Source organism: Lissotriton vulgaris, chromosome 3_1 (genome assembly GCF_964263255.1).
Source record: "Lissotriton vulgaris chromosome 3_1, aLisVul1.2, whole genome shotgun sequence".
NCBI classification, from domain to species: Eukaryota; Metazoa; Chordata; class Amphibia; order Caudata; family Salamandridae; genus Lissotriton; species Lissotriton vulgaris.
The window spans coordinates 1,351,441,003-1,351,461,026 of NC_141689.1; the positions used below are offsets into that span (position 1 = coordinate 1,351,441,003).

A 20,024-nucleotide genomic window follows, 5' to 3' on the forward strand; every position below is an offset into this window, starting at 1 on the left:
CTCAACCTCACTCCTCTCTTTTCCCCCAGCATTGACATCCAGTGTAGTGTTTTGTGGTTCAGTTAGTGATGGGAGTCAATTAACCATATCCAGGCTGCTGAATCTATTAGATGTAGGGAACCCCCAAGTAGCATCCCTCGCTGGAACACATCTCTGATAGTTTCTATAATTATTATAGCTGTGGTCGTTTCTCCCCCATTCTCCCCAGTTGATTCCTAGGTCCCTCTGTCCCACCCGGCACCATCCTTCATCCAATCCATGATCATAACGTTCTTGTCTAACGTTTCCCCTGGGTGGGTAGAAATATGAAAGATGCCTTGTCTCGATGCCCTCGTTATATCCCCCACTAACCCAGGAGCAGATATAATCTACTGTGCGGGGGTCATCGAAATTAATGATCACACAATCACCTTGTACTTTCTTTTTCTCATGGCCTACCCAGGGTACTCTCCGTACTGTCAGGATTTTACTTGCGCAGTATGGGGGTAAGGGCCTATTGTTACTCAAACAGTGAGTAACTTTGTTTAATAGGGACCATGGTGGCTCATCTATGTTATCTGGGGTCTCTGGGACTCCCGTCATTACTACTACAAAAGAACTTGAACCTGGGGGGAGGTTGGCGGCGAATCGTCCTTTCTTCCCTTTATGCCACTCCTTTTCCTTATTCCCCTCATTAACTTTATCTTTCCCTTTTATAGAACTTTCCCCCTGAGTTTTTGGGTTATTACCTTGCAATTTTGCGTTTGGGGTGGGTACTATTGGTTTTGTTACCAAATCCTTAGTCGTTGAAACTGCCTTAGGTTTGGTAGTGGTGGTGGAAGCTGGTATGGTTTTTATTGCTGGCTGAACAGTTTTTTTGGGGGGGGGAACAAGGTTTTGCTACATTCGATGAGGATGATGCTTTTACAGGGGGACTTCTAACTATAATACTTAGTTCAGTTAGTTGTTTTTCTATCAACCCCAATCGTGCATCTATGGTGGCTAGATGGGCGCTCACAAGTTCCCCAACCTTCATTATTAGTTGGCTATTAGAGGTACAATCTTTGCATGTCAAACCCAGACTAGACAAGTCCCCTAAGCGTGCAGAATCTGTGGTCCCTTTCTTATTGCCTTTCTTAAAACTATTTGCTGAACCTTTCCCCTGCCTTTTCTGTACCTGGGGATTCTCCCTAGGGATAGTTGTATTTGTATTTAAATTTGTATTTAAACTTTGGGGCAGTCGCTTCTGTATAGCCCCCTCCCTTAAACCTCTCAGGGTTCTTGAGATAGAGGTTGAATCATCCAGTGTGTTACTGATGACAGTAGGTTTATCAAGGATGGGGTTTGCAACTACCCGGTCCAGATTTATAGTCGGGGTATGATTGGCAATGGAACTGCTTACAATATCAATATTAGAAATAACTTGAGGTGTCTCTTCCATGATAGAGTTCAGGGCTATTGCAGGACTTGCTGTTGGAATTGATTCAGTCACCATACCCAGTTCTGTGTCAAAATCATTTGACAAGTCTAAGTTTGGTGATTTTTCCAGGCTCAACTGTGAATCCGAAAATGACTGGGTTGCAGATAAGTCTACAATGTTTGGCATACTATGTATTTCCACTATTACACCAGGCGTGACAAGTGTTTCGGAATCTCGGTGAGGTGTTTTGGCTGAGGCAAACAGACCCAATGACGACCTTTTCGCCTCTTCCAGTTCTAGAGAAACTCGTCGTTCCAATAAGGATATTCCGTGGTCTATAGCCTCATTTGCTTTCGTGATGAAATTGTCAATAGGACCAGTAACCTTGGCTCCTCCTGCTGCAGTTTTACTCCGGCTACCCCTTGTAGACATAATAGCAGGTATTTATCAAACAGGGGGTGATATATTGCAATGTATTGTAAAGAGAGTACTTATCTTTAGGTGGAATTCACGTAAATGAGAGTCACAAAACCCAGATGAAAGGGGGTGGCCCGTCCCGTCCTCGATCGTCCCCGGACAGCCACAGACGGTCCCGCCCTTGTCCCGGGCTTCTCCCGGCGCGCTCCCGCACGCTCCCGCGCTGCGGTTCCACTGGTCTCCTTTGGACAACGTGCAAACGGCTGATAGGCAGATAGGCGGGGGTGCGTGGCCAGCGGGGAGAGCAGCCCAGGTGTAATATATCGGGCGCGCAGGGACTCCTGGACACTGGAGTCCCTGCCTGTATGCTCGCAGCCCCGCCGGCGCTTTCACCTGCCCCGCGTTCCTCCTAGGGATGCGCCCACACGGCCAGCAGCTTCAGCAGTTAAGAGCGCTGCGGGACCCGCGAAGCGGGTCCGGCGAGGCGCTACGAGGTTCCTTGAGTGCAGGGAGTCACTGGGAAGCAGCAGAAATCCAAAGGACCAGGTAAGGGGTATCAACACAACACCAAATGGTCCCGGTGGGCTGAAGACAAAGCCCGTATTTCACTCCGTTGGCGGGGGGCGTGGCCAGCGGGGCGAGCAGCCCAGGTGTAATAGATCGGGCGCGCAGGGACTCCTGGACACTGGAGTCCCTGCCTGTATGCTCGCAGCCCCGCCAGCGCTTTCACCTGCCCCGCGTTCCTCCTAGGGATGCGCCCACACTGCCAGCAGCTTCAGCAGTTAAGAGCGCTGCGGGACCCGCGAAGCGGGTCCGGCGAGGCGCTACGGGGTTCCTTGAGTGCAGGGAGTCACTGGGAAGCAGCAGAAATCCAAAGGACCAGGTAAGGAGTATCAACACAACACCAAATGGTCTATACGAGTCACAGGACTCTGGCGGCTTGCCCGGCTTTAGCAGGGACGCTATAAGAGCTTCCCGCATAGTAGTCGGCAGGATACCCTCCTCCAGCGCTGCATAGTAAACCTGTTGTAGGATTGGAGCGAGAATATGCATGAAGGCCTTATAAAAATCAATCGGCAAACCGTCCGAACCTGGCGATTTTCCGGACTTCATAGACATGATCGCATCCGTGATCTCTTCCAGTTCGAGTATGTGATGAAGGAATTTTTGTTAGGATGGACCCAGCCATGCTAGTGCGGTGTCGTCAAGGTAGGTGTTCAAGGGAGTGGGGTTGGACCGCTGGGAAGTGTAGAGTTTGGAGTAGTGGTGGGAGAGGACGCGAAGCTGTTCCGGCAGTGATCGCTGAGGCACATTGTGTTCATCCAGCAGAGTCGTTATATAGTTTTGGTATCTGGGGGGGTTTACCGCGAAGGCCAGCGCCTTACCAGGCCTGTTGCCCTCACCGTAGACGCGTGCCACATACGGCTTACCCAGGAATTTGCATTCCTTGTCAGCCAGATCTGCATAGACATTCAATTTTTCACGTAGTGTCGCTCTAGCTGTGTAACTGGGTGGGTCACCCTCCACCTCCCTCTCGAGTTGCTTCAGCTCACGTTCAAGTTTCCGCAACTCATCTCTAAGGGACCCAAGGACCCCCCCCCCCCCCCCCCCCCCCTTTGGCAATACACCACCCTCTGACTGTGACCTGAATATCTTGCTCGAGCTCTGCCTTAAAGGCGGCGTCAGTGAGATGTGCCGGGTTAAAACGCCAATTCAGATAGGGAGACGCGTCTTGCGGAATATGCAATGAAACATATACCGGGGCGTGATCAGAGAGGGTGCGAGCAAGGTGGGATGCTGAAACTATCCAAGAGGAGAGCCCTACAGAGCAAAAGATGTAGTCTAGGCGCGCCCAGGTGGAGTGTACTGTAGAGTAATGTGTGCCTTGCAGCTGTGTTGGGTGTAGGTGCCTCCAGATGTCAGTCAGACGGCACTCCTCAACTATATTCAACAGAGCGCGTTGGGAATGCGTGTAATGTAGGGACTGAGGGTGGGATCTGTCTGCATTAGGGTGAAGTGCCGTATTAAAGTCACCACCAATGATTATGTGCGGAATCCCCATAGACTGGATCTTACCCCACAGCGTGAGGAGGGAGGACGGGTCGTCCACATTGGGGCCGTAATAACAGGCGAAGAGAACCCTATGTGAGTATAGCCTACCCCATGCCATGCAGAATCTGCCTGCTGAGTCAGTCTCTGAACCTTCCAGAACAAAACGCACACCACGTTTCACCAAAATTGTCACCCCTCTAGCATAATTGGAGTATGAGGAAAACACTCTGTTGGAGGCCCACCGGGCCGCAAACAATGGAGACGTTCCTGACATTAAGTGTGTTTCTTGCAGCATTGCGACAGAGACATCATGCCTTGCCAGATATCCCAACACCAGTCTCTTCTTTCGCGGGTCGTTAAGCCCCCGGATATTCAATGACATCAAGTTAATGAATGAGTTGTGTCCCCTCTATCTCACCCATGACCAGAGACGTAAATAGGCATGCCTATATTCCGTAGGCGCAGTTCCTGTATAAAATGCCACGCCATGTAAACAGATAGTAAGCATCAACCCCACACAGATCAACCCAACCTGAATGCGCATCGAGTAACAGCGAGTACGACTGTAAGAAATCAAATCCCCGACCCACCCACACCGGCCACCCCAACCCGCCGGGCATAGAACACCTCCCACCCCACCCAACATCCCAAAGAAACAAAGCATGATATACCAACAGTCCAAAGTCACTCTTTCCTCTAAAGGGAGTAGCTAATATCGGGGATCACCCATTGGGGAAGCTTTGCCAGGGGCGCCCGACCAGCCCCCTACCTCACAAGTCACACCCAAAAGGCACCAGCCGACAGCCGGATCGCCCAACTTGGGATGGAGGTAGGTTGTCGAACCAAGTCTAGTATTCAAACCGGCATTAATAAAAAGTTAGTAAAAAGTACCTCACCGGGAATGAAGGACCTGGAGCCGCACCTAGGGAGTATATGCGGCCTGCATATGAGTGTATATCTCAGGACATAGTCAATCCTGCTGCTCCAGCGACGAGCGTGAGCGCGATCTGCTTCCCTCTGTGTCTCGCCCAGCTCGGTCGCGGCTTCGCTGCTTCAGATAATCTTTGGCCTGTTGCGGAGTTGTAAAGATGTGCTGCTTGCCGTGGTAGGAGATCTTCAGTTTTGCAGAGTAGAGCATGCCATAGGAGATGTCCTGAGATTGCAATTTCTTTTTAATCGGTGCAAATGTCCGCCGGGCCTCTTGCACTGCCGGGGTAAAGTCCGGAAAGAAGGATAGTGTGCCGTTGCCCTAGGCCACAGTGCCAATTTCTCGTACACGGCGGAGCACTGTATCGCGGTCTCTGTAATTAAGGAATCAGGCAATGATGGGCCTGGGGGTAGCACCTGGGGGTGGTTTAGCTGCTAAGGACCTGTGCGCCCTTTCCACTATCAGATGTGGGGAAAAGGAGTCCTTCCCAAATAGTTCCACCACTAAGGCCTCCACAAAGGGCTCCATTTTCCCAGTGTTGGTGGATTCCGCCAGGCCTAGGATGCGGACGTTATTTCTTCGGGACCTGGCTTCCAAGTCCTCATTCTTTTCTGCTATAACTTTGAGGAGTCTGTCCATTTGGGAAACCTGGCGGCATGTGGTGGCAGCTCCATCTTCCAGCCCAGAGACTCTGTCCTCCGCCTCCTTAAGACGTGTGTCGTGTTGGTCCAGTTTCATCACAACGCCATCAATGCAAGAGTTCATGCTGTCGATTTTGGCATTGATACTGGTTAGGCTTTGCTTCATGCCCAGGAGCAGGGACTTCCAGTCCTCGTCTGGCGGCGTGGTGGCGGTAGGGCTGTCGCCCGGCCTGGGCGTCATCTTGGTCGTCTTCCGAGTTTCAAATGGGATCTTCGACTGTTTGGCGTAGCCACGGCCCATGGCGCGCCCCTGAGACCCAAATGCCGCTATCACTAGACCGTTGGGGGTTAGGGTTACCAGCGGTGCCTGTTCAGGGGGGAGAGGGCAGAGGGTAGTGCAGAGGCAGAGTATGCGAGGTGATGGCTCTCGAGCCTGGGCCCACCAAAATGGCGGCTGCTGGACAAGGGAGCGGAGCCCCCACTCAGTCTTCACCTGCAGGGACCCCCACGGTGGTAGGGCGGCCGGGGAGGGGCCCTCAAAGCGTCACAGGAGCCAGCGCGGGTCCCCCCAGGTCTCCAGATGTCCCAGCCGGTGCACAGAGCCTGTCTGTGGAGAGTGCAACTGTCAGGGCGCCCTTCGCGTCAAAAAAGATCGCTCCTGCAGCGAGCCGCGTCCGAGGCCAATGCGGGGGTGTCTCTCGGCTCCGACAGGCAGCGGTACTCAGGTTATGCAGGGGGAGCAGCTGGGCCCGCGGCAGGCAGGAGAGGGCAGCGGCCGCAAGCAGGAAGGCGCGCTCGGCCCCGTCACAGCGCAGTGGGAGTGAGGCTCATGCAGGAGCGGTGCACGGAAGGGTTACTCCACGGGGGGGGGGGGATGTCCTCTCACCGCCGTCCGGGGCCTCCGCAGGCGAACCTCTAGGGCCGGCCGCCCCCGGAACGCTGATGTCGCACAGGCCCCTGGGCCCAGAGTCCCCGATGTCACGTAGTCCTCCGCCACGGGGGAGCAGGCACGCAAGTGAGCGCGAAGGGTCACTCGTCAGTTCCGCAGCAGCCGACTCCCGCCACGGAGGTCTCTCAGAGGGTTTCTTGGTGTCGGAGCGTTCAGCTCGATGTGAGGAAGATGCTCCCGGTGTTATAAGAGCGTTTAGAGCCGGTTAGGATGAGTTGTTGAATTGTAAGCGGCTCAACCAGGCGAGAGCCCCACTACAGTGCGGCCATCTTGGTCCAGCGCCACCTAGCGCCCTACCCAAGAGCACCACCACTTCTAGAAGCCGTTGCACGCTCATCACTGTAGGATCATGCTTCAAACCTTTTTTGCAAGACACTTCAATGCTTCCCTCACCACAAACAAGTATGGATTGATGCTGTACCCATCATTCTATGTTGATTTTCCTACAGGGTCAGGATGGCTTGACAAAGGCACAAATAGGCTTGCATCCACCATGACATCAGGTTTCTAACGACCCACCCCACCTAAAAAGAGACACTGCTGTTATTTTAAAACGTGCATTCACTTGGGTTTCAAAGTCAGATAATTATACATTCGAGCACAACATATAAAATCTGATAGCTAATAGAGAAAAAGTTAGACTTTATTCAACAAGAATTCTCCAAAAGTTCAACAACAAAAATATGAATGTTGCACACAGACGCTTTAGCAACATTTAGCACATAATATACTTCACCAGTTCACTCCCTTTTCTATACCTATTTAGGAAGCCCCCCTCTATCTACCCCCGTCACAACTTCAGAGAAACAAGAGTTAATCACTTGCCATCTCCAGTAATAATCCCATTTGGGCCACAGAAAAGGAGTCAGAGCATGGAACATATCCGTTTGGTAGAAAGTGAACGAGAACACACACCTAAACTATAAAATTGTCAGAAATTCATACTGACCCAAAATAAATACAATAATTCAGAATTTAGCTGCTGCAGTGGTTCTTCAACTTCCTCACCTCAACAGTGGTGCAGTCAAAGATTTTGGACGAACGTAGTCATTAAGAATAATTATTGTCAATAAAAGTACACAAAACAATGTTCATTTTCTTTCATGCAAAGGTTAATACCAAAGAAACTAGAAGATTATGGAGCAGATCACCCACTACTTCTGACCACAGACAGAACGAGTTCTTAGTGACTGCCCTCCAGACCTGGTAAAGAGCTAGAATTTCTCTTTGCAGCTGCCAATGAGATGTCATCTAGGGAGATGTAATACCTTTTTCATTTATTAACTGTCTGACTATGATTTTCTCCTGTGTCTCCAATTTCAAGTAAGGTCGGCACAGTCAGGCTTTTTTAAAAGAAATGCACCCCAGTAAAAACACATGCTCCCCCAATGCCTTTTCTAGCAGCAGTACCAAACATGCTTTCTCTCCCCTTACACCTTAGGAGTAGTACGTATAGCTGTAGTATGCTAAAAAGGATTATCTTCGAACTGGGATGTAAACTTTCACATTATGAGAATACCTGTTCTCAGGAACTAAATTTCAGTGGCTTGGTAAAGATGTAAAGCATGTTTTTGACAAACTCCTTTGGGCCCATGGCAACAAAAAATATTTCCAGCTTCTTTAAGGACATCTTCATGAATAGGGATCTCTGGCATCTGAATAACACTGGTGAGGAGCACCACAGCCACAACGTAGTTCAGAGAAGGAGATCGATCCTCTGATGATTGCACAGAAGAATGACTCATTGCAACTCCTCATCTGTGTCAGTGGCAGCACAGATTAATACAAGTGAGGTGTGAGACGGCGTCCCCGCCGCCCCTCAACGGAGACCGCCCTCCCCCGCACCTACCTCCGTCCCTTCCACCGGGATTACGAATGAGCAAGCCAGACACCATGAGACACACAGGAATCGGCGGGCCAGCCATAACCAAAGCATCCCCGCCCCTCTCTCTTCTTCAGGGACCAACCAGAACAACGTGCACAGAGGAACCATATCTCTCCGGCCCCGGAAGTCCCACCCTCGGGGCGGAGTCAACCCAGGATAAAACCAGGACGCGAGAAGAGCACAGGGTCGGAGTATCGTGGCAGGAGGCTCAGACTAGCGCTGGAGAAGAAGAAGTGACGGCTGACGACGAGGAGTGGACCGAAGAGTGGTGGAGCCCACAGGAGGTGGCTGAAGAGCGGCCGTAACTCACTTGGAGAGTTACGGCGGACCGGGTGAGTGTCTTAAGCCTTCCCTAAACCCCGCTCACTAGGAGTTCCTGTAAAGCCCTGTAAATAACCCTTCTCTTTAGCAATCACGACCCCTGCACTGTAAATATCGATATACAGCACACGCACTGTTTGAGTGACGACCGTTTACTTCTTCCTCGCACCCCCCACCCAGACACCCTTTCTATCAACCCTTCCGTGTGTTCCTGCCTTCCCGTGTCCCCCTTTCCTCACGGTATCTCTTCTTTCCCTCTCCCTTTATCACTTCCCGGGTGACGGTGTTCGGCATATAGCCTTGAAAGCCAAGGATAAGACTAACGGTCCTTTTGTTTCCTCTCTTATCGCCCTCCGTGGACCTCCCCTACATCGGAGCTGTCGGTGACGTTTCCGAAGACCCAGGACTACACCCAAGACCCGGAGCGGAGAGCGGATACGGACCCCCCTTATCTTTCATGTGCTGTGACATTCCATCTGCCTTTTTGTGAAATAAAACTGCACTATAGCTCACTATATACGGCCTCCTCGCCTGCTTTTCCGGCCCGCAGTACGCCCACCGTCACATCTGGTGTCAGAAGTGGGATCAGCTGGAAGCATGGAGGCCGTGGTTAAGCAGATGGCGGAATCCCAGGAGCAATTTGGCAAGCTTATGGAACAATTCCTAAAGACCGCTGAAAACGATAGGGGACAGCTCCACGATGTCCTAAAGGGCCAGGGGGCGACCCATGAACAAACCATGGAAAAACTGACAACAGCCCTGGGACAACCAAGACCAGTCTCCTCATTTCCGTCAGTTGTCCTGCAGAAGTACGTCCCGGGGGAGGACCCGGACTACTTCTTCACCAATTTTGAAAGGCTAGCCCAAGCCGCCAATTGGCCTGTGGATCGTTGGGGTCAATACCTGGGTCCCCTTCTGACCGGCGATTTGCAGGCAGCCTACCAGCAGGCCAACATACAAGGCACCACCCCTTATGCGGACATCAAACGTTGTATCCTTGAACGCCTTGGCATTGATGACGACACCTATAGAGTTAAGTTGCGGCAAGCCAAGGAGAGGCCCCAGGAAAACCCAAGGGCCCTCTCCTTTCGAATCAAAGATCTCGCCAACAGATGGCTTCGACCCGAGACGGCTACCAAAGACAATATCCTAGAGAAAATTTATTTGGAGCAGTTTTTGAACTCCTTGCACCCGGCCACCCAGCGTTGGGTGAGGCAGCACTCCAGGCTCACTCTCGAAACTGCAATAGAGATAGCCTCCGCCTACAGCAGGGCACACGAGCTCCAGCGGGGAAAAGAGGAACACACAACCAGGAATGCGAATCCTATGACCACACGTCCTTCTCGGCCCCAACCGATGAAAAGAACTGAACCATCTTCCCTTTTGGGTCCACCGGTCCTGTTCCGACCCCCCAACCCTGGACCCCAGTGTTACTCCTGTGGTGGGTTCGGCCACATCGCCCGGATGTGTCCCCAGAAGGAGGAACCCATGGACATTGGATTTGTAAGGAACTATCTGTGCAACCCTCCTGGCTCCACTCCCCCGCCGTTTCACTGTCCGGTGACTGTGAACGGACAACGACTCATGGCCCTTGCTGACTCCGGGTGCCGCCAGAGCGTAATAAGACCACAAGATCTGGCTCAACCCGTCCATGGCCCTACGGGTGTAGTAGCCATCCAATGTGTACACGGGGACACCAAGCGGTACCCTACCACTCAAGTACAAGTACAACATAAGATGGACCCCGGAACGAACCTAACCGTAGGTCTTGTCCCCGCACTACCTGAGCAGGCTATTCTCGGTAGTGATTACCCGGGATTGCCTACGCTCCTTCATGATACGTCAGAGTCCCTGACCCAGTGGTGGAAGGACGCTCCTTATCCGGGACAAACCCCTCCTGATAGACCGCCCAAACCACATAAACCTAAGAGTCAGAAGAGAAAGGAGAAGAAGGAGTATATCGGTGCCTACCCCGTGTTAACAGAGGAACACCCATGGCAGACCGATAGAGAGTTCAGGGCGGCCCAACAGGAAGACCCGCTCTTACAGGAAGCTTGGGGAAGGGCCCTTGACCACGAAGACCCCTTACAAGTAGGTCCATATTTCTTTAAGAGAAATGGGTTGCTGTATAGGGGAGGGGGGACCCAACAGACCGCACAGTTGCTCATTCCCGGTCCCTTCCAAGACAAAGTCCTCTTCCTTGCTCATAGCCATCTTTTAGGGGGCCATTTCGGGGATGAGAAGACCAGTCAGGCAGTCTTAGATAAGTTCTATTGGCCGGGAGTGCATCAGATGATTAAAACCTACTGTCGCGAATGTGTAGTCTGTCAGAAAAACAGTCGTCACAGACCCCCGAGAGTACCATTACAACCCCTGCCTCTCATAGATGTCCCCTTCAGCAGGATAGGTATGGATATCATAGGGCCTCTCCTACCCTCCCGCAGCGGGTGTCGCTATGCTTTGGTGATAGTTGACTATGCCACCCGCTTCCCAGAAGCTATTCCACTACGTCAGCCTACCACCCAGACAATAGCGAAAGCCCTGATCACCCTATTCTCTCGAGTGGGGTTTCCCCGGGAAATCCTGACGGATCAGGGTACCCCCTTTGTTTCATCTCTTATGAAACGGGTTTGTGCTGAGCTGGGAATAAAGCAAATTCGTACCTCGGCGTACCATCCGCAAACGGATGGTTTGGTAGAGCGTTACAATGCCACCATAAAACAGACCCTGAAAAAACTCTTGGGCCTAGAAGCCAAAAGGTGGGAGGACATTCTGCCCTTAGCTCTGTTCGCCATACGCTGTAAGAAGCAGAGCAGCACCGGCTACTCCCCTTATGAGCTCCTGTATGGCCGTCCCCCCCGTACCCTCCTAGACATGGCCCAAGAGGCCTGGGAAACAGAGCCGGATCGAACACGACCGCTCCCGGAGTATATGGAAAACCTAAAAACTCACCTAGCCATGATCCGGAACATAGTCCGACAGAATCTTGAGAGTGCCCAAACCAGCCAGAAGAAGCAATACGACAAGGGCACTCGTCCCCGGGTATTTGCTGACAACGATCTGGTCTTACTCATGATGCCCTCCTCCGACCAGAAGCTCTTGGGGAGGTGGCAAGGCCCATACACCATTCTCCGGCAGGTGACGCCAGTTACCTATGAGGTGGAATTAGACGCCATACGTGGTACCACCCAGATATTCCACGTAAATCTGCTAAAAAAGTGGGAGGGTCCCCGTCCGGTGTTGTTAGGAGCCAACAATTCCCTGGCCTGTCCGTTTGACCCGTGTCTTGACCCTGAACTGCCTCCTCTACAAGCCCAAGAACTGCGCAGAGCCCTAGGGCCTCTTAATGGGGTCTTCTCTTCTACTCCTGGTCGTACCAGTGTCACGGAACATACCATCGAAACCGAACCCGGGAAAATAGTCCGATTAAGACCCTATAGAGTCCCCGAGGCCCGTCGGGCAGTGATAAAGCAGGAGATAGACGACATGCTAAGGATGGGTATAATAGAGCCTTCAGTCAGTGAGTGGAACTCCCCTATCGTCCTTGTCCCAAAACCCGATGGGTCGGTCCGTTTCTGCATAGATTTTCGGGAGGTTAACAAAGTGTCCACCTTTGACACCTATCCCTTGCCTCGGGTGGATGAAATGATTGAAAGGATAGGGAAAGCAAAGTATATTTCAACCCTAGATCTTTGCAAGGGATATTGGCAGATACCCCTCCGGGAACAAGACAAAAAAAAGACCGCCTTCTCCACCCCGGAGGGGTTATACCAATTCCTGGTCATGCCCTTTGGTCTTCATGGCGCACCCGCCACATTCCAACGAGCTATGAATCGTGTCCTGAGACCCCATGCACAGTACGCGGGCGCCTATCTGGACGATATCGTCATATTCAGCGATAGTTGGCCCCAACATGTGAAGCATCTCTGTGATGTTGTCTCTTCCCTAGGCTACTTTGGTTTTGCCATAAACCCTGCCAAAACCACTCTGGCGGCCAGAACGGTCAAGTATCTGGGATATCTACTAGGGGAGGGTTTGATAAGACCCCAGGAAAGTAAAACCATAGCTATCCAGTCCCTGTCCTTTCCCCAAACAAAAAAAGACCTCCGAGCATTCTTGGGCCTTCTAGGGTATTATCGGCGGTTCGTGCCTAATTTCTCTCAGAGAGCCGCTGCTCTGACGGATCTCCTGAAGAAAACTAACCGCTCAGATGAGATGCTACGGAATCCCTCTCCCGAAGCCTGGAACGCATTCACCGACCTGAAAGGTGCCTTGACCTCCAGCCCTGTGTTAGTACCCCCGGACTACTCCTTACCCTTTATTCTGCAAACAGATGCCTCCGAGCATGGTTTGGGGGCCGTCCTGTCCCAGAAGGACACCCTAGGGAATGAACGACCCATCCTCTACGTGAGTCGCAAACTGTTTCCTCGAGAAAAACATTACGCAGTGGTGGAAAAAGAAGCCCTGGCCATAAAATGGGCCATCGACAATCTGCGATATTATTTGGAGGGCAGAGACTTTATCCTTTACACTGACCATGCTCCCTTGGAGTGGATGGCTCGGAACAAGGGTCAAAACGACCGAGTCCTCCGCTGGTTTCTCTCCCTTCAGCCCTTTCACTTCAAAACTCTACATCGAAAGGGGAGTGACCAGGGCAACGCCGACTTCCTTTCTCGTTACCCTCAGAGCCCATCCCGTACAAGAAGGACAGCTAGGGGAGGGGTATGTGAGACGGCGTCCCCGCCGCCCCTCAACGGAGACCGCCCTCCCCCGCACCTACCTCCGTCCCTTCCACCGGGATTACGAATGAGCAAGCCAGACACCATGAGACACACAGGAATCGGCGGGCCAGCCATAACCAAAGCATCCCCGCCCCTCTCTCTTCTTCAGGGACCAACCAGAACAACGTGCACAGAGGAACCATATCTCTCCGGCCCCGGAAGTCCCACCCTCGGGGCGGAGTCAACCCAGGATAAAACCAGGACGCGAGAAGAGCACAGGGTCGGAGTATCGTGGCAGGAGGCTCAGACTAGCGCTGGAGAAGAAGAAGTGACGGCTGACGACGAGGAGTGGACCGAAGAGTGGTGGAGCCCACAGGAGGTGGCTGAAGAGCGGCCGTAACTCACTTGGAGAGTTACGGCGGACCGGGTGAGTGTCTTAAGCCTTCCCTAAACCCCGCTCACTAGGAGTTCCTGTAAAGCCCTGTAAATAACCCTTCTCTTTAGCAATCACGACCCCTGCACTGTAAATATCGATATACAGCACACGCACTGTTTGAGTGACGACCGTTTACTTCTTCCTCGCACCCCCCACCCAGACACCCTTTCTATCAACCCTTCCGTGTGTTCCTGCCTTCCCGTGTCCCCCTTTCCTCACGGTATCTCTTCTTTCCCTCTCCCTTTATCACTTCCCGGGTGACGGTGTTCGGCATATAGCCTTGAAAGCCAAGGATAAGACTAACGGTCCTTTTGTTTCCTCTCTTATCGCCCTCCGTGGACCTCCCCTACATCGGAGCTGTCGGTGACGTTTCCGAAGACCCAGGACTACACCCAAGACCCGGAGCGGAGAGCGGATACGGACCCCCCTTATCTTTCATGTGCTGTGACATTCCATCTGCCTTTTTGTGAAATAAAACTGCACTATAGCTCACTATATACGGCCTCCTCGCCTGCTTTTCCGGCCCGCAGTACGCCCACCGTCACATCAGGGTTTTTGGAGCACCGTGTTACTGGGCCTGGAGAGGTGGAATCTACCTCCTCAAAGAATGTCTTAAAAACCTGTTTCATGAAGGTAGAGTTCATGAACGTTGTAAATGAGATGATCGACATCCATTCCAGTGTGGACTAGCAGCAATATGCATTCTGGCGAACACAAGCAATCTAGAACTGGCAGTTTCGTGGGGGGCGTGGCTTGGACGCGACGGGAATGGGCGCACTTCTGTGAGGTTCCGAGGCGGCGCAGGAGATTTAAATCTTCTCCTAAGGCTGGACCTCTCCATTTGGTACAGAGATGCAACGCACTGAAGGATGAAGCTGCCAGCAACAGTTTTCCACTAATACCGGAGCCTGTGTGGTAAGCGGGCAACCATACTTTATATTTCTTCGAGCCAACACGATTTCCCTCAGGGCTCATGTCCGCCATTTTGATTTACTGACTGCTTTAGGGGCTAATTCATTTTTTGCACTGGAGTTTGTCTGTTTTGTACCTCCTCAGTGGACATGAGGTATTTTATTTATTTTTGGATCCCTTCTGGCACTTCCAGATATTGCCTTACTTAGTCTTCCCTGAGACCGCAATTTCTTGAACACAAGGTGAATATTATAATTTCTGCAGTGTACCTCATCAGGCTCTCTTATTATTTTGACTTCTTGCTGCTACTGTGCTATCTGTGTTGGGGCAAACAAAGGCTGCCTGTCGTTCTGTCAACAGTTCCTCTCCATCTGTGGTTGACTTTAATCCTTTTTGCGTTCTTCAAGATAACATGGCGGATTCAGAGCAAGGTGCAGTAACAGGTGTTCCGTCATCTAGTATACCACTTCCTACATCCAAAATTGCATCCAACCTATCTGACACATCGGTGCTTTCATCTGTGAATAGGGTCAAAATAGATACGCCTTCACCAACTATATCTCTGCCTTCAATTTCTATGGAACCAATTCTTGAGGAAATGTGGGCACTAAGTCGTCCAGTGGCGTCGGTGAGACCAGGGCTGCGGTGAGAATTGATGCAGTACTCGTTGCGGTGCTGGCAGGTCAAGGTGCAAGCAGCGGTGTCGTCGTTGCTGAAGTACTGTCGTCAGCTCACAAACTGGAGTCAATGGTGTCGGTAGGACAAGGCTGCGGTGCAGGATAAGGGTGGTGCGTTGTGTAACTTACGAGCGGTGCCTCGAACCACGGTGCAAGCAGCGGAGTCAATGTCTGCATGAAGCCGCCGCAGCGGGGATACCAGGGTGACAATGTGAAGTGAGGCTGTGCGGAGTGGGGTGCCCACAGGTAGCGGTGCAAGCAGCGGCTCGGTGGTGGTGCCAGCAGGCTCCGTCAGTGAGACCAGTTTGCGGTGAGGAGTTGCCCTCTGCGGTGCCTTTAGCACACAGAGTCTGCAGCGGCAGCGGGTTGCTTTTTCTTCAGTTGCAGCACAAAACACACAGTCCCCAGTGCTGATGGCAGAAGACCTTAACATCTTTGCTGCTCCTGAGACTTCTTGAACAGGGGGTAAGCTCAACCTCAAGCCCCTGGAGAAACTCACAGTAAAGGATTGCAGAAAGTTCAAGTCCTGTCCTTTCACTGCCCAAGACAGAAACATCCACTGCTGGCCAACACTGCAAAGCACACAGCAAAGTGGTAGTTCCTCCTCACAGCTTCTCCAGCTCTTCTTCTTGCCAGTCTTTTTGGTCAAAATGAGTTCTAAAGTTCTGGGGTATGGGCCCCAATATTTTTTCCACCAAATCATTTCTTCTCTGAAGGCAGCGAGTGTCTGTACTCAGCCCAAACCAGGTCTGTCCTCACTGGTTTAGCTTCCAGGCAGGGAGTGGAGACGGCATTGTGCAAGGCAGACCAGGCCCATTCAGGTGCAAGGAAATCTCCTACCACTACTCTAAATGCAACCAAGGTCGATTCAGCCCAGCCGCCCTGACCCTCTCTGGAGCCACTGCCCCTCTCCAGCCCCTGTCATCCCAAAGACATACAGTCAATCCACAACCCCAGCAGAGGTACACAGGATGGCTGAGCAAGAAAATATCTACTTTCTAAAAGTGGTATTTTCAAACACAGGAGGCATAAATCATCTTCACTAAAAGATTCATTTTAGCAGTCCAGACATATTTAACTTTATTTCTCTACCATGTTTCCAGAGGCAGTTAGTTTAATAGGATGTTATAAACAAACTCCCTATTGTGTCCTATGGCAACATTCAGCCTTGCAATGGTGAACACCGACATACACTGTAATTCACCACCAGGACATGTCACACACATCAGTACATGTCCTACCTTTAAAATACACAGCACCCTGCCCACAGGGGTACCTTGGGTCTACCTTAGGGGTGACTGACATGTAGAAAAAGGGAAGGTTGGGGCCTGGCAAGTGGGTGCACTTGCCAGGTCGCCATGGCAGTAAAAAATTGCGCACAGACTTTGCGATGGCAGGTCTGAGTTACCTTTTCTGAGCTACTTCTGTGGGTGGCACAACCAGTGCTGCAAACCCACTAGTAGCATTTGATTTACCAGCCCTGGCACTCTCAGTGCACTTTACTAGGAACTTCACCAGTAAATCAAACATGCAAATCATGGAAACACCAATCCATAACATATTTTACAACAGGAGCACTTGCACTTTAACACTGAACAGCAGGGAGAAAGTGCGCAGAGACACTATACCAGCAAAAACAGAGTCTAAACTGGGAGGTCAGAAAGCAAAAAGACAGGGGAAACATGCCAAAAGATGCCAAGTCTAACAGGAGTTATTTTGTACTTCTTAGAATACACAGATCTGTTGAAAGTCTTACAAGCAGTCAAGGTCAAAGGTACAATCTCCTGGCATAGCTCTACCCGTCTCTTTTCCCAAGACTATGCAAACGCAACAGGGGATAGAAGAAGCGTTACGAAATATCAATGCTAATTTGATCATATTCATCCCTGCTTTTTTAAGGTTACTTATAAAAACAAGACCACGTCCTATGAGGATCTTTGTCTTCTTAAATACATTTTGAACAATTGTAGATTGGAGGATATCGAAATTACTAAATCTACTGGTTAAATTAGTTTAGTAATTCTTGTCAATATTTAATACAGTCCTGGTTATGTATTTCATGTATTGTTTTTGTTAACATTTGTATAACGTAATTCTCCCTTTTATCAGATACTACCTTTTCCCTAAGTCATACATGTGACTCCTTGTATGTCTAATGATATACTTCCTTCCTCCTGTACCCGTTCCAAGATTTCCAGTTGATGTACCGTTTCCCCTAAGTGGCTCCAACACCGTTAAATTGTGTGTGTTCTTTCTAGTATGTCATTTTTTGTATTTTATATATGGGTTTTGTCTCTTTCTTCCTTTTTGCCTCATTCTTTTCTCCTTCTTCTATTTTCTCTCCCCGGAAGTTTTTTATCAGGATGTTATCTCTCTTTATTTTTGGGGGGAATATTTTTATTTTATTTTGGAAAGAAAATTAACACGTTGAACAATGCATGAATACACAATGTACCATAATGATCATTCCACACTTGTCTCATACGGCAATAGTCTAAATGTACCGGCCATTTTAAATGAATCTGTAGATGAGGTCGGACGAGCCGGGCAGGGATGAAGAACACTCCAAGACTAGAGCACACGTGTTTCCCAACAGCAGGGACATACAATATATACTTCAGGGCTCTTCCCTCTGTTGTCCTGAAAACAGCCCCCCTTTCACTTCTAGATCCTAATATTTTATCCACTGTGCCCACATCGTCCGGAATTGCAGCGGAGACCCCCTCGCCCTATACGTCACCAACTCAGCTACCATGTAGAGATCAGACCCATCCTCCATTCCTTGAGTGTCGGTACTTGTTGGGCACCCCAATATTTCGCTATGTCCGTTTGGCCACCACTAAGCTCAAGTTGGCAAATGAGAGTTTGCGTCTCGAGATATCCACGTCTGTGAGGATTCACAGAAGAAGAAACTGTGATTATAATTCTAGTTGAACTTAAAGGATATTATTAAGCTCCCTCACAATCTTTCTCCGGTACGCTTGAATCTTTGTACATTCCCACAAAGTATGTATAAATGTGCCATTTGCTACCTGGCAACTAAGGCATTCTGGACTTTCCACCCTCCCTATTTTATGGAATTGTGCTCTATAAAAGTAAATGTGATGCAAGATCTTGCATTGGATGAGACATAACCGCAGTTTGATTGCCACTTCTCGTGAATGCATGAGAGCGGCCTCCAAGTCTATGTTTTCCAGTACACCGGTGGTGGTTTCCCATTTAGTTCGAAGTGGACCTAATTTGTCAGGCATATTTGTTGAGCATCCTCTTATAAGTAAGTGAGATGGCTTTAGCCGGGATCTCCTCCTGCAGGAGCCGACCCTCTAACGGAGCGTATTCAGGAAATGTCTCCCCCTCCAACCCCTCCACAGTCCATGCATGTTTCAGACGAAGGTATGCATATGCCTGAGTGTTGTGTAGTTGATATCTGTCCTGGAGTGTGCTAAATGAGGCCAGCCTACCCCTGTCCTAGACATCCCCTACTTTAGAAATGCCTATCAGGTCCCATTTCCTAAAGCCTCTGAGGTTCCCCATCTCGGTCAGCCTACAACCTTCCCATAGAGGGGTTTCCCTGGTGCACTTCCGGTCCCACTGCATTTGACGCTCAGAGCTTTTCCATGCCTCTGATGATCTCTGGGTCACCTGTAACAAGCGCCTCCTTTCCTTACCCCCATAAATATAGTGAAGATGTCCCCTAAATTGCAACCGTTCCAATCGATATGTCTACCCGGTGCGTTATCTCTCTTTATTAATCCTTTTCAACTTCCTTCTGTTTTTCAACTCTACTATTTGTCTCTCAATCTACTAGGCTCCCTTCAACTTTATCTTTTTATCGGACTTCAACTTTTGCCTCATATGCAATCTATTTTGATAAGTCACTACATTTTCAGGGTTATATTTTATTATATTTATATTGTTTTCACAGAACACTAGTTATTATTGCTTGGTTTGAATTTTCTGAATGTATTATTTTATTGTAGATGGCTTTAAGATTTATCTCATGGAATGTTAAAGGTTTAGGTTCTCTTATAAAAAGTAAAAGGGTTTGTCTCATATTTCCAACTTAAAGGGTGATATTGTTTTGCTACAGGAAATACATATTTCAGAAAAAGAAGTGACTAAACTAAAAGACAATGGGTTGGTCATGTTTTCGCTTCCCCAGGCTCAGGAAAACATAATGGGGTAGCTAGTTTATGTCATACTCGTCTCACTACACAAGTCACAAAGTCTCGCCCAAGATGTTGATTGTGAAGGTAGATGGATTTCAGTTTCCTTACTCATTGATAAAAATCCTTTAACTATTGTTTTTTTTGTATTCAAATCGTTTTTATTGAAAACACAAATACAAAGGAAAAAATACATACATGAAATAATGGAAGAAAAGAAAAGAAATGAAAATAACAATAATAATGGGTCTGAATCAAACAATACATATATGTTAATCATTACATACATGCTGAAGTGCTCAAGTGCCTGTCAATTGCAGCCAATGTCTACATGAAGACCACGGGATATGAAAACAGCAATGAACGTATATATATACACCATGGGTGACCATATAAATAATCAGTATGGTGTTGTACAAAAAGATTAGATAATCATTATAGTCTACACCTTCAAAGCAATGGCGATATACTGTAGTTACAAATATTACCACAATTGGTTGAATTCACGGAGGGTCAAATG

General features: G+C 49.8%; 1 protein-coding gene across 3 annotated transcripts in view; it reads right to left on the minus strand.

Annotated features, from left to right (window-relative positions):
- Positions 1-20,024, minus strand: part of LOC147727877 (tyrosine-protein phosphatase non-receptor type 9-like) — a 1,887,882-nt gene that overhangs the window by 942,040 nt on the left and 925,818 nt on the right. The gene's annotated exons all lie outside the window — the stretch shown is intronic.